Raw genomic sequence first — 14,166 nt, forward strand, 5'->3', positions numbered from 1 at the left:
TTGATAAGTTCCTTCTCTTTAATAGAATTAGGACCATTCACCTTGCTGCCCGAAACAGAACTCCAGGCTCACCCTTGACCTCTCCTCTCTCTTTTCTCAGACCTCATTGTTGATACCTGTCAATCAGACCCCTCCTCTCCACTCCTGCAAGGAAGCTTCATGATGAAGTGGTCTTGCCTGCCTTCTGCTTGGCTATATCCCCCATAAAATACCTGGTTACTAAATGAATGAATGAATGAACGAATGGATCCTCACTGCTACTCCTTTGGTCTAGGCTCTCAACTTTTCAGAAGTGCTATGATAGTCTAACTAGATTCAATGGCAGCAGGTAGGAAACACTTGAATCCATTGACTACAACTCTGCTAGAGAGATCTTTCCAAAGTACACTTGATTTTTGTTATTTAATATGTTCTATGAAGTTGCCCCAGACACTGAATTAGTGAATTCGGAGTCATTACTTCTAAGGGGAGGCACAGGATCAGGTTCCTGAGAGCTTCTGGTCACAGCATTTTCATCAACCCATTAATGCATCACCTGGCTTTAGGGAGGTTTCAGTTTATTTATTTTCAAATATTTTATTTATTTATTCATGAAAGACACAGAGAGAGAGGCAGACATAGACAGAGGGAGAAGCAGACTCCATGCAGGGAGCCTGATGTAGGACTCCATCCCAGGTCTCCGGGATCACACCCTGGGCAGAAGGCAGATGTCAAACCGCTGAGCCACCCAGGCCTCCCCCGGGGGGTTTCAGTTTAAAGATGCCTTACTTAGTATATATTGCTGGCCCATTGACACTGAACTCACAGCCACCAGCACTGCAACTCATGCCTGAGTGGAACTTACCTAACACAATTGTTTTCTCCATACAGCACATCATAGCCTTCTTGCACTTAGGAACACCAGACAGCACTTCATCACTAAGCTTGTGGGGCATTTTAAACAATGAAATCACAAACAGAAAGCGAAAGAAATGCAAAAAATGTGGCACTAAGTAGCCCACAAAAAGGACACTTGTTTACACTATGAGCTGAAACAAGAAAGCAGAGCATCACCTTAAGACCTCAGCTGAGAATGTGTGCACGGGGAGACTCAAAATTTTCACCTCTATGCATGTTCACAGATGATCATGAAAGTGCCACAAATATTGATATATAAGTCACAAATAAATTTTAGCAAGTAGGGGCAGCCCGAGTGGCTCAGTGGTTTAGCGCCGCCTTCAGCCCAGGGTGTGATCCTGGAGACCTGGGATCGAGTCCCACGTTGGGCTCCCTGCATGGAGTCTGTTTCTCCCTCTGCCTGTGTCTCTGCCTCTCTCTGTGTGTCTCTCATGAATAAATAAATAAAATCTTAAAAAAAAATTTTAGCAAGTAGGCAAATTCACAAATCCAGAATCCATGACTAATGAGTGTGGAACCTAACACTGGATCCTGTCACCTCCTTGCCTAAGCCTACAGTGACTTGCCATTGCCCCCAGAGCACTGGGCTTCACTTACTGACACTTCAGAGGACCAGGTATTTTTATTTAACTCCTGAGCCTATGTGCTGGCCTCGTGTGCTTCTTGAGGGGAGAAACCATTTGCTTATATTCTTATCACATATCACAGTGTCTGGCGCATGGTAGGGATTTAACAAATAGCACACTTAAAAAAACAAGTGAGTGAACAAATGAGCAATAGTCGATCAGGGTATCTAGGATAGATGACAGATAAGTCATTTTTAAAAGCTATTTTCAGTTTCCTATTAATAAACTTGCCTGCAGTGAGCACATAAACCTATTTAACCAGTTCATTAAACTTTGGTACTAACCTTCCCAGCAGAAGGATAAGAAAAGGACCACATCACTCTTTGCCATTCAGTTTGGTTAACTTGTAGAGCTGAATACAGCCCATTCGCTTTCACTCTGCTGCGTGGGACACTGATGACTTTGTCTAAATTCCGTCTGATGCTCCGACTCTCTTTACATGCCAATTCCCCTTTGCTCTTTGTGTGGATTCCCCGCCAATGTGCGGTGAGAGCTTTCAATCTTCCTCTGCTCTGCCCAGTGAATTTTAACCCCGTTATTTGGTATTCATTTAAATACTGAGCAATGCCAAGTGGGGAAACTCCATGATTTTTGGTTTCAGTTAAGCTGTTATCTGCAAAGAATTCCAACCAAAGGGTTCTTGGAAACGCTGGCCATTATTAAGGGAGCTTTTGAATGGCTTGTTTCAAGTTGAATCTTGTCAACTGAACGGCGTTTATTGTGTGTGACAGTCCCAGTGACCATGATAGTCATTCGCTCAACTCTCATTTATTCAGGATAAAAAGAAAGCGTGCCTACATAGCCTCAGAGGATAATTCTCAACTATACACAGCCAGTCATCAAGTCCTGTGGATTTTGGTTTTAGTTTTTTGGTTATAATTACCTTTTTTTTTAAAAAAAAAAGGTTATTTATTTATTTATAAATAAGAGAACCAGAGAGAGAGGCAGAGACACAGGCAGAGGGAGAAGCAGGCTCTCTGTGGAGAGCCCAATGTGGGACTCTATCTCAGGACCCCGGGATCACAACCTGAGCTGAAGGCAGATGCTCAACCACTGAGCCACCCAGGCATCCCTGGTTATTATTACTTTTTAAAATCCCATCTCTTATACCTCCTCTCTCTCTAATCTCACAGCCAGACCCTGGGTTTGGGGCAGCTTTAACTCCTGTATGGACCAAAACATGAGTTTCTAAATTGTTCTTTCCTTGCTATAGTGCATCGGCTCCTCACCTCCCTCACTAGCCCCTCCTGACCTCTGCCTTGTCAGAAACAGATTTTGCTCTCTCCCTTTCACCACCATCATGGTGTGTGCGGTTGCCTCTGTTCCCTGGAGCTGCTCACAAGACTTTCAAGATCATGAGATTCATGGCCAAGAAACAAAAGCAGAATTGCCCTGTTCCCCAGTGGGTTCAAATGAAAACAGAATCAGGTCCAACTCCAAGAAGGGACTGGAGAAGAACCAGGCTGGGTCTATAGGGAATCCCACACAAGATGCACATGTTTGTGTCATATCAAGGTCACTAGCAACTTAAGTCAAGTTGAAAACATCACTATCTCTGGACAGTTGGCCATGTTTTCCCAGGAAAATGATTTTTCTCTTTGTTTCTATGCTTCTGTGCTAGTAGTTTGGTTCAATAATAAATACGTGAGAACTTTTGGTGGAAAAACAGCCCACAGATTTCATCACTCCTTGCTAGCAATACCTAAGCTTCCTCTCCATTGAAAAGCAAGTCCAAGAGCTTCATGGGCTTCATGGCTAATGATCCCACCTTGGCTCCATAACCTGCCTGCTCATATCATCGCCCTCACTCTTGCTCACAGGCCTACCGCCCATTTCACAGTGTTGGTCATGGTGGCCCCTGTGCTATAGAAAGCATGTCTTTTTATCTCCTTTAAGGTCTAGAGGAGTTCAATTTCCTCCCCTCTGTCCTTCTCTAGCGATAGTTCCCTTTTGTGAACTCCTGGAATTTCTAGCACTCTAGTTTTGTACTTATATTAATCAATAACCTTCTTATTGTTTTGAACCTTTTCATATATGTGTATCTGAATTGTAAGCCCTTGGAGATCCAGGCCTTATTTTAGGCCAGTGCTGTCCAATAAAAATATAATGTGAGGGGTGCCTGGGTGGCTCAGTTAAGTGGCAACTCTTGATTTCAGCTGAGATCATGATCTCAGGATTGTGAGATTGAGCCCTACATCAGGCTCCGTGCCCAGCTTAAGATTCTCTCTCCCTCTCCCTCTGCCCCTCCCTACTCTGCTCTCTCTCTCTCCAAATTAAAACAAAACATATATATATATATATATATATATATGTAATGTGAGCCACAAATACAAGCCCCATATGTTATTACAAATTTTCTAGTAGCCACATAATAAAATAATAGGTGGAATTAATTTTAATGAAATATTTTATTTAACCAAATATATCCAAAATATTATTTTTTAACATGCAATCAACATGAGCAATTGCTAATAAGATATCTTAAATTCCTTATTTCATACTATCTTTGGAATCTCAGTGTGTATTTTATACCTACAGCACATCTCAATTTGGACTAGCCACGTTTCAAGTTGTCAGTAGCCCTCTAGGGCTAGTGGCTCTCATATTGGACAGCTCGGTTTGAAGCACTATTGGTCCTTGATAACTCACACAGTTGAGTGACAGTAAAATGTACACACAAAATGTGAGTCAACAGATTGCTGTCACACTGGGGCAGGGACTCTGGCACAAGTCTCTGTCCTTGACCCTGTTCTGTTTATCACTTTCACTGATGGCATGGATACTGCAGTGGTTAAGAACAGCCGCTCTGCTGGGCCCCTGGGTGGCTCAATCAGTTAAGTGTCCGACTCTTGGTTTTGGCGCAGGTCATGATCTTGGGGTCATGAGATGGAGCCCCATGTCGGGCTCTGCCCTGGGTGTGAAGTCTACTTAAGATTCTCTCTCTCCCTCTCTCTCTCCTTCTCCCCCTCCCTACCACTCATCTCTCTCTCCCTCTCTAAAAAAAAAAAAAGAAAGAAAAAGAAAAAGAACAGCCACTCTGCAACATGAATATAGTTAACAATATTATACTGTACCCTTAAACATTTGTTAAGAGGGTGGATTTTAGATGAGCACTGAGTAATGTATAGAACTGTTTAATCATTATACTGTACACACAAAACTAATATAACACTGCATGTTAATTATACTTTTTTTTTTAAAAGAGGGTGGATTTCATGCTATGTGGGTTTTTTATCACAATTAAAAAAAACAGAACACTTGCTCTGAGTCATAGAGCTTTCTTTCAAATCTTGGCTCTACCACTAAATACATGTGTGAATGGAACCAAGTTAATTTTCTTCTCTTAACTTTGGTTTCATCATCCATAAATGGGGATAATTACACTAACCTCAAAGGAACTGTTCTGAAGAGTAAATTAGATACTGCTGTAAAATGCTTACTCTAGTACACAGAATATATTAAGCCTTTAAAAATATTAGGCTTTACCACTATTATTATTGCTATAAACGGTATATTTATTTATTTGGTAGATGAGAGAATTCTGAGAAAGCTAGGTCTTTAAGTTAGATTTAAAAAAATAAAGATTCAAAAGGCTCTTCCCAGATTCAATAGGTTGAATAAAATGAGATGAAATCTAATGTACATAAATTGAAGTATTGCATTTAGGTTAAAAGAAATCCAGCCACACAAAAATAATTCAGATTAACTGTAGCTCATACAAAAAGAGTCATGTGATTATTCACTGACTAAGTATAGTTAAGAATAAAATTATGATCTTTTAAAAAAGATTTTATTGGGAAACCTGGTGGCTAAATGGTTGAGCATCTGCCTTCGGCTCAGGGTGTGATCCTGGGATTGAGTCCCACATCAGACTCTCTTCAGGGAGCCTGCTTCTCCCTCTGTTTCTCCCTCTGCCTCTCTCTCTGTGTCTCTCATGAGTAAATAAATAAAATCTTTTTAAAAAAGACTATATTTATCTGATGGATAGAAAGAGAAAAATGAGAGAGCACAAGCAGGGGGAGTGGCAGAGGGAGAGGGAGAAACAGACTCCTTGTGGAGCAGGGAGCCCGATGTGGGGCTGGATCCCAGGATTCTAGGATCATGACCTGAGCTGAAGGTAGACGCTTAAGCAACTGAGCCACCCAAGTACCCCAAATTATGATTTTTCAAAAAAGATTTGTTTTATTTTATTTATTAGAGAGAGAGAGAAAGAGAGCAGGGGGAAAGGCAGAGGGAGAGAGAAAGAGAATCTCAAGCAGACTCCATACCCAGCACAGAGCCAGACATAGGGCTCAATCTTACAACCCTAAGATCATGACCTGAGCAGAAACCAAGAGTTGGACACTTAACTGACTGAATTATACCTTTTATTTCATTAAATATTTCACATAAAATGCAAACAGTACAAAAGGGTATAAAATAAAAGTTTACAAACTCTCCCTCTCGGAATTCCCCTTTCCCACTCCTGCTTTGGTATATGTCCTTCCAGAAATGTTTCACGCTTAAATAAACATATTTGTTTATCTTTTTTAATGGTAACACTTACGGGGACAGGCCATTATTCTCTTTGCAACTTATTTGAAAAGGAGTTAAAATTTAAGTTGAACTGAAGTTCACTATTTTTCAGAAATGTGATGTGTCAACTCCAACTTTGATTTTAAGCTTCAAAAGAAGCAGGCTACCAGCAAAATGAAGGAAATACTCCAAAGCTATTTAGAACTTGCCCAACACATCTGGAATATTTCACTCACATATGGACACTACCTTTTAAGAAAAACACAGACAAACTGTTATGTGTCTGGCAGAGAGTGATTAAAAGGGCAAAGTAGTTCAAAACCATATCTTCACAGAAGACCAGCTGTAGGACCTAAGAATGTTATCACCAAAGAAAGGATGTCTCAGAGGAATGTGCTAACTGTTCAATGGGAGGAGAAATAGCCATTCAGATGACCTCAGGGAGCAGGGCATCACCAGGGTTCTAATAGTTGGAAGGCATATTTTGACAATGTAAGAACTTTCGTGGAGATAAGTGAAATATTGAAGGAAAGGAGCTTTTAAAATTAGAAGCCACCAGGGAGGAATATTTCTAAAAATCAGATAGTCTCAAGTTTGAATGTGTAACCAAGTGTGAACCCCTCAAACATTTCAGATTTTTTTAAAGATTTATTTATTTGTTCATGAGAGGCACAGAGAGAGAGAGAGAGAGAGGCAGAGACACAGGCAGAGGGAGAAGCAGGCTCCATGCAGGGAGCCCGACGTGGGACTTGATCCCAGGTCCCCAGAATCAGGCCCTGGGCTGAAGGCAGCGCTAAACCACTGAGCCACCCGGGCTGCCCAAACATTTCAGATTTTAAGGAGAGGCTGGTACCCCTTTAATGAACATAATTGCCATGTTCTTCAAAGCATTTTGTTCATTATCTCAGAGTAACTTATTTGTATCTTTGAGCCTGGCTCATTGCCTGGCACAAAGTAGGTTAAAGAAAAGGAAGGAAGGAAGGAAGGAAGGAAGGAAGGAAGGAAGGAAGGAAGGAAGGAGGGAGGGAGGGAGGGAGGGAGGGAGGAAGGAGAAATGAACAAATGATACCAACCCCAGCATCCCATCAGCTTGCGCATCTAATTTCCTAGTCTCCTTTTGCCTTGATTTTTCCCATATACTACCCTAATGCTCTACCCCACTTGTCCATCTCCTTTTCCACTAGATTAAGTTACTGCTGAAAACTTTCGATTCTTCTTCTCCTCCTCCAAGGGGCATTTTATTGTCTGGTTAAGCCTTGCTCCCTAGGTGCTTCATCTTGCACTCTAGAAAACGGAGCTTGTGGCAGATTCTTCCCAAATGCTGTCATTCATTTGCTGCATTTCTTAGGTTTGTGCGCTCTATCTTTCTCTTTAACTTCAAAGGGCTAGTGAGTGAAAATGTCTCTGAATCCTGGCTGGGGATGCTCTCCTTGTGATCACTCCCACTGAAGGTGTCAGGATTGTCACCTGTCACTGCAGACGTCTTTGCAGGCTTTTCCACCACCACAAAGGTCCCTGGATTCTGCCTCAGGCATCTCCCCAGGGAGAAGGCAGTGGCCTGTGAGGAGGCCCAGCTCCTTATGAGATAACCAAATGGGTATGTCAAATACATTCCATGAATCTCTTATTCCTCTTTCCTCAGATAGAACTCTGGGCAGTACCTTCCAGAGGTTGCACGGGTCAAATGAGAAAAATCTATGAGAAAGTGCTTTATAATGTACCAAGTGCTAGGTATTTCTGTTTCTTATCCCCTGCTTTCTGCCACCTAATTCAGGCTTCATGTCCTCTCAACTCAAAGATGCATTCGCCTCTCAACTTCTCTCCCTGCCTCTAAGCTCTGCCTCTACCTCCAACCTATCAGTACTACAAGTGTCTGAGCGATTTTTCTAAAGATTGTGTTGCTTTAAAGGGCTCAATATAATTGAAATCAAAACTTAAAATTAAAAAAAAAAAAATAAAGTGCTCAAAGCTTCCTGTTGCCTAGGACACAGAGTCCAAACTTCACAGCATGCAATTTGAAACCCTCCCCCAGCTGGATACCCAAGCCACTGTTCAGCCTCTCTGCTCCTTGTCTTTCGAAAGCAACCCACCTTCCAACTAACTGGGACTCTTCCAGCCAGAGCCTGGTCTGGCTTAATTTACTCAAAGTCACACCTCTTCTGAACCCCACAAGGAGTCTTCCTCCTGGGCCTGCCCCAGCATTTGATTTCTGCTCCCATTACAGTGTGATTCCTCCTGATGGATTATGATCAGAACTCATAGATTGAACCACATTTATCTTTATGTTCATCATAGAACTTAACACTGTGGTTTACAAATCACAGAAGGTACTCAACGAGTTATGTCTAATGATATATTTTTAAAAAGATTTTTATACCATTAGGAGTTTAGCATTGTACTGGGTGCTATAGCAGCAAAAAAAAAAAAAAAAAAAAAAAAAAAAATCCTTGTTGGACTCTTGGCTGGCTCAGTCAGTAGAGCATGCGATTCTTGATCTTTGGGTTGTGAGTTTAAGCTCCACATTGGGCCTATTAGGGCTTAGTTAAAAACAAACAAACAAAAAAAACAAATACCCTTAAAAGTAGAACTACTGTATGACCCCAAAATTGCACTACTAGGTATTTACCCAAAGAATACATAAATGTTAATTCAAAGGGATACATGTACCCCTATGTTTATAGCAGTATTACCCAGAATAGCCAAAATATGGAAACAGCCCAAGTGTCCATCAACTGACGAATGGATAAAGATGTGGTGTGTGTGTGTGTGTGTGTGTGTGTGTGTGTGTGTGACGGAATATTACTCAACCATAAAAAAGAATGAAATCTTGCCATTTGCAATGATGTGGATGGAACTAGAGGGTATTATGCCAAGTGAAATAAGTCAGTCAGAGAAAGATAAATACCATGTGATTTCACTCATTCATGAAATTTAAGAAACAAAACAAATGATCATAGGAGGAAAAAAGAGAGAGGCAAACCAAGAAACAGACTCTCAACTCTAGAGGACAAACTGATGGTCACCAGAGGGAGAGTGTGAGGGGATATGTGGAATAGGTGATGGGGATGAAGGAGTGTACTTGTGATGAGCACCAGGTGATGCATGAATCACTATATTGTGCATCTGTAACTAATATTACACTGCATAGTAACTAAGTGGAATTTAAATAAAAACCATAAAAAAACCCAAATACCCTTTCCTCCCTCAATAAACTTCCTTTTTTTTTTTTTTTAATTTTATTTATTTATGATAGGCACACAGTGAGAGAGAGAGAGAGGCAGAGACATAGGCAGAGGGAGAAGAAGGCTCCATGCACCGGGAGCCCTACGTGGGATTCGATCCCGGGTCTCCAGGATCACGCCCTGGGCCAAAGGCAGGCGCTAAACCGCTGCGCCACCCAGGGATCCCCAATAAACTTCCTTAAAAACAAAAGTTGTGCCCTTATTCCTAATTAAATAAACTTAAATATTTGTAAAAGGAGATCTCATAATGGAGCAAGCCAGCCTAGCTAAGACATTAGATAGTATCTTTTAAAATAGGACGGGGGGCGGGGGGTGGGGGGGGGGTGGGGAGGCGCGGAGAGCAGCCCGGGTGGCTCAGCGGTTTAGCGCCGCCTTTGGCCCAGGGCGTGATCCTGGAGACCCGAGATCGAGTCCACATCGGGCTCCCTGCATGGAGCCTGCTTCTCCCTCGGCCTGTGTCTCTGCCTCTCTCTCTATCTCTGTCTGTCACTCATGAATAAATAAATAAAAATTAAAAAAAATAGAGCGCTATTTTTGGTCTCCCAGGATCGAGTCCCGTGTCAGGCTCCCGGCATGGTGCCTGCTTCTGCCTCTCCTCTCTCTCTCTCTCTGTATCTCATGAATAAATAAATAAAATCTTTTTTTTAATAAATAAAATCTTAACAAATAAATAAATACATAAAATAAAATAGGGTGGGGAACCCATCCGGGGGAGGAATTTATATATATATCCTTATCAGAGGAACTGTAAATTTTTTGAACTTTTTAATTATTATTATTTTAAATTTAATTTTATTTATTATTTTTTTAAAAAGATTTAATTTATTTATTCATGAGAAACACACACAGAGAGAGGCAGGGACATAGGCAGAGGGAGAAGCAGGCTGCCTACAGGGAGCCTGATGTGGGGCTGGATCCCAGCACCCTAAGCCAGAGGCTGATGCTCAACCACTGAGCAACCCAGGCATCCCAAACTTTTTGAACTTTCAAGGGAGCCTGAATTCCTCAGCTTGGAGAACTCCCTTCTCAGGATGCAAGTCCTGGCAACCAGATCCTCCCCCTCCTTCATTTGGAAAGGAGCCAATTCAGTTTCACAAACTTTCGTCCCTCATTTGCATATTGACTCAACCAATCCCATTTCAATCCCTCATTACAAGGAGGACCTAGATGGAAACTACCCGTATATTCCTTCACCTGTATAACTCTTGCCTCCCTCTTTGTTGTCCTCAGAACACGAGCCAGGTTTCTACCTGAATCTGCCTCCAAAATTGCAATTCTAATTGCTCAAATAAATGCCTGTTTGCTTTACTTTTCAGTGAATTCTTTCTTAGTCGACACATTGTTGAGGTGATAAAGCAACAACTTAAAAACCTATATAAAAGAGTCTATAATTAATACATTTGCTAAAAATTTTGGCCGGATACATTGCACGATTGTTCTCAAAGTATTCTAATTTTAGGTTCTACCCCCTGTGTGAAACAGCTGCTGTGGGCAAAAAGATAAACTTCTCTATAGTTGGCAGATTTCAGGGTCATCAGTTTGGGAAAGAAAGCTCAATCGGACTTTTAAGGTGCTTTTCAGGTTCTTTCTAGTCTATCCACAACCTAAGGTATGCAGGTTTTAGAATTATGAAGAAAAGCACAAAAAGACTCTGGGATGTTCCAGAAAGCACATACTAAGTGGGTAGGAACTCAAAGTGGGGATGAAGAAGTGTCTGGATTAATGGAAGGACAGGATAGAGGGAAGAGATTGCCTCTTGGTGGGTGGCACCAGATACCGGTGACTTGGAGGTCTGTGTTCCAAGGCCCAGATCCCCCCGACCTTCATCTTTAAATCTAAGAAGAGGTGAGGGTTACTGAAGAGAGCACTGGATTAAAAGTCTGCATTTCCTGACCTCCAAGAACTTGTGAACAACGAAACAAAAACAAAAAGATATGAAAAAAAGGTTGATTTAGCTGTACAGTAGACAGCTGGGCCTCATTCTGGCTCAGGGTCAGAATACTGGTGTTTCAGAATTGAACTAAAGCAAAAAACATATACAGGTTTGAACTACACAGGTTTGAACTATGCAGGTCCACTTATGTGCAGATTTTTTTTCAATAAGTACAGTAAAGTACTTTCTCTTCTCTATGATTCTCTTCAAAACCTTTTCTTGTCTCTAGCTTTACTATAAGAATACAGTATAGAATACGTAAACATATAAACTTGTTAATCGACAGTTTACATGATTGGTAAGGTCTCTTAACGATAGTAGGCTAGTAGTAATTAAGTTTTGGAGGAGTCAAAAGTTATACATGGATTTTTGACTGTGGTGGGTGCCTCTAACCCCCGTGTTGTTTAAGGTTTAGCTGTATTTTAAGAAGTTATTTATTATTTCATTCCTGTTATAAGTATGACCCTTAAAAGGTACCTTATATTGGCCTTTGAATAAGCAGGTGCCGACTGACATTTTCCTTGGGTGTTAAGATATTTGATGGGCTCTTGCACAATTGCCTTTTGGGTTTATAGAAATAAAGTCTCAGCAGCATAGAAATTCTACGGTAATTCTAGTCACACCTGGATGTTATGTGTTGATATAAGGGGACTTTCAATATGCTCACTTCACGGTGCCAGAATGCACAGTCTGTCTTTAAAACCATGGGTTGGCATCATCAGAGCTGCCCGTCAGTCCTGGCACCAGGGACCTCATGTTGCTATTTTAGCAGGCCCTAACCTTCTTTCCTTGTCATCCATAATCCCCTCAAGTATGTACTTTAAAATGACTTCAGTACCCTGATGCTTTAACACCATCTCTTTTCTCACTGCACTCCTACATATCCATCCTCTGATGAGCTAACATCAGTGACTTCGGCTAGGCACTGCAAGACACAGTCATGTGACACAGGGAATTAAAGGAATTCATGCTAGGGTGTAAGTAAAAGATCAAAATATTGCCCATCCCCTCTACTCCCTTAGTCCCCACACAAGCAGTCTGTCCCTCTCCCAAAGACACCCGCTGTTTAAATAGGCTAATGAATGAATACCTGAAATCCGGAAATGTGACTAGATAATTAGTGGAAGGTGAGGCACAGTGATGAGGTGGAAGATTCTGGGCAGTGGGTGGGGTGGGAGCCTTCCTGATGCCCTCAAATCACACTACCCACCCTGGGGCTTCTTCATGTCAATCTCAGGCATGTCAATCTCAGGCAGTGCAAGGGCGGAGAACAAGAGCCAGTGTGAAACACATGGATTCTGGGGAGGTGGATTAAAGGGGAAAAGACCCCCCCTCCCCAAAATGCAGGCCTCTTTTATGTGGGGTGTCTGAAGCGCTCAGAACCCTTTATTATTATGATCCTTTTGGGTATTTAGAACAATTAAATTCCTTTGATAAATAAAATCAGTCATCATTGGGCATTCAAGTGATCCACCCTAGGCGTGCAGCGTTGGTTTTTAATTTGCGGTGAGGCTATTGTCTGCTAATCAGTCCTTTCCTTACTTTTCCGTCTCTAATCCGGTTATAACTGTCATGTTTATTCTTCCTAGAAGGGGTACAGCCGGTGTCTCTCTCCCTTTTTTCCTCTCTCTTTCTGAGGTGTGAGTCGTGAGTGTTTATTTTTGCCTCAGAACTGATGGATAGTGTCCGAGATTTAAGTTTTCTCTACTTTCGTCCCATTTCCATCTAGAATCGCTCTTGCGTTCCCAGCCAGGCTGAAAGACGAGTCTGTTTGCGTTCCCAAGTTGCAAAGTGGACCTGGAGCTCTCGGCCGCCGTCGGCGTCGGTAGGGCTGGGCACGGTCACCGGTGAGGCCAGCCTGCCCTAGCGGAGGGAATAAACGGTTTGCGCGGGTCTGGGTGTCCCCACCCTCCCGGCGGCGAGCTGACCCCGACGAGAGGCGCTCCGGATTCAGCCCTGGGACGAGGCGGGGGTCCTGTGGCCAGAGCCCGGCCTCCCCCGCCTCGGCCCCCGGGCCTCCGGGGACGGAGACCGCCGGCGGGATCGCGGATCCAGCACTGCCCGCCTCCTCTCCGACCTTCCCCACCCCCCGCCAGCCGTCCGTCGGGCTGCGTCCGACAGGGGGGCTCCCTCGGCAGTTACAGGCAGCTTTGGCGGCTGCTGGGAAGCCCACCTCGCTGGGAGTGGGGCAGCCGGGCCAGGACTCGGTTCCGGGAGGAGGTGGGCAGGTGAGGGGGGAGTCCCGGGAGGGGGGGAGTCCCGTGAGCTCGCGGAGGTGAGCCGGGAACCAGGGGGTGGGGGCGGGGCGTGCGGGGGCGGGGCTGGGGAGCGGGACCTGGGGGCGGGCTCAGGGAGGGGCGGGGGGCTGATGGGCGGGGCTGGAGGTGAGCCGGGGCGCGGGGATGGGAGCAGGGTGGGGGCGGGGGCGTGCGGGGGCGGGGCTGGGGAGCGGGACCTGGGGGCGGGCTCAGGGAGGGGGGCGGGGGGCTGATGGGCGGGGCTGGAGGTGAGCCGGGGCGCGGGGATGGGAGCAGGGTGGGGGCGGGGGCGTGCGGGGGCGGGGCTGGGGAGCGGGACCTGGGGGAGGGCTCAGGGAGGGGGGCGGGGGCTGATGGGCGGGGCTGGAGGTGAGCCGGGGCGCGGGGATGGGAGCAGGGTGGGGGCGGGGGCGTGCGGGGGCGGGGCTGGGGAGCGGGACCTGGGGGAGGGCTCAGGGAGGGAGGGGGGCGGGGGGCTGATGGGCGGGGCTGGAGGTGCGCCGGGCCGGGGCTGGGGGCGCGGGGCGGGCAGGGCACCGGGCGGGGATGGGGATGCGGAGCGCGGGCGGGGGCGGGGGCGGGGGCGGGGCGCCGGGGAGGGGAAGTGGGCGGGGCGCCGCCGGGAAGGGGGCGGGCCGGGAGAGCCTCGGGGCCGGGGCGGCGGCGGCGGCGGCGGCGGGGCAGGGCGCGTGGCC

General features: G+C 44.9%; 1 long non-coding RNA gene across 2 annotated transcripts in view; it reads right to left on the minus strand.

Annotated features, from left to right (window-relative positions):
- The window catches only part of LOC140631823 (uncharacterized), a 29,054-nt gene that overhangs the window by 14,018 nt on the left and 870 nt on the right, over positions 1-14,166 (minus strand). The window contains exons 1-2 of one of the 2 annotated variants that reach the window (XR_012029332.1): positions 13,387-13,507; positions 12,304-13,076 (exon numbers count right to left, since the gene is read on the minus strand). This is a non-coding gene — a long non-coding RNA (uncharacterized lncRNA). Of the gene's footprint in view, positions 1-12,303; positions 13,077-13,386; positions 13,508-14,166 lie in introns of those variants that run through there. The other variant, XR_012029331.1, reaches the window with a different exon arrangement.

Source organism: Canis lupus, chromosome 4, assembly GCF_048164855.1.
Source record: "Canis lupus baileyi chromosome 4, mCanLup2.hap1, whole genome shotgun sequence".
Lineage (NCBI taxonomy): Eukaryota > Metazoa > Chordata > Mammalia > Carnivora > Canidae > Canis > Canis lupus.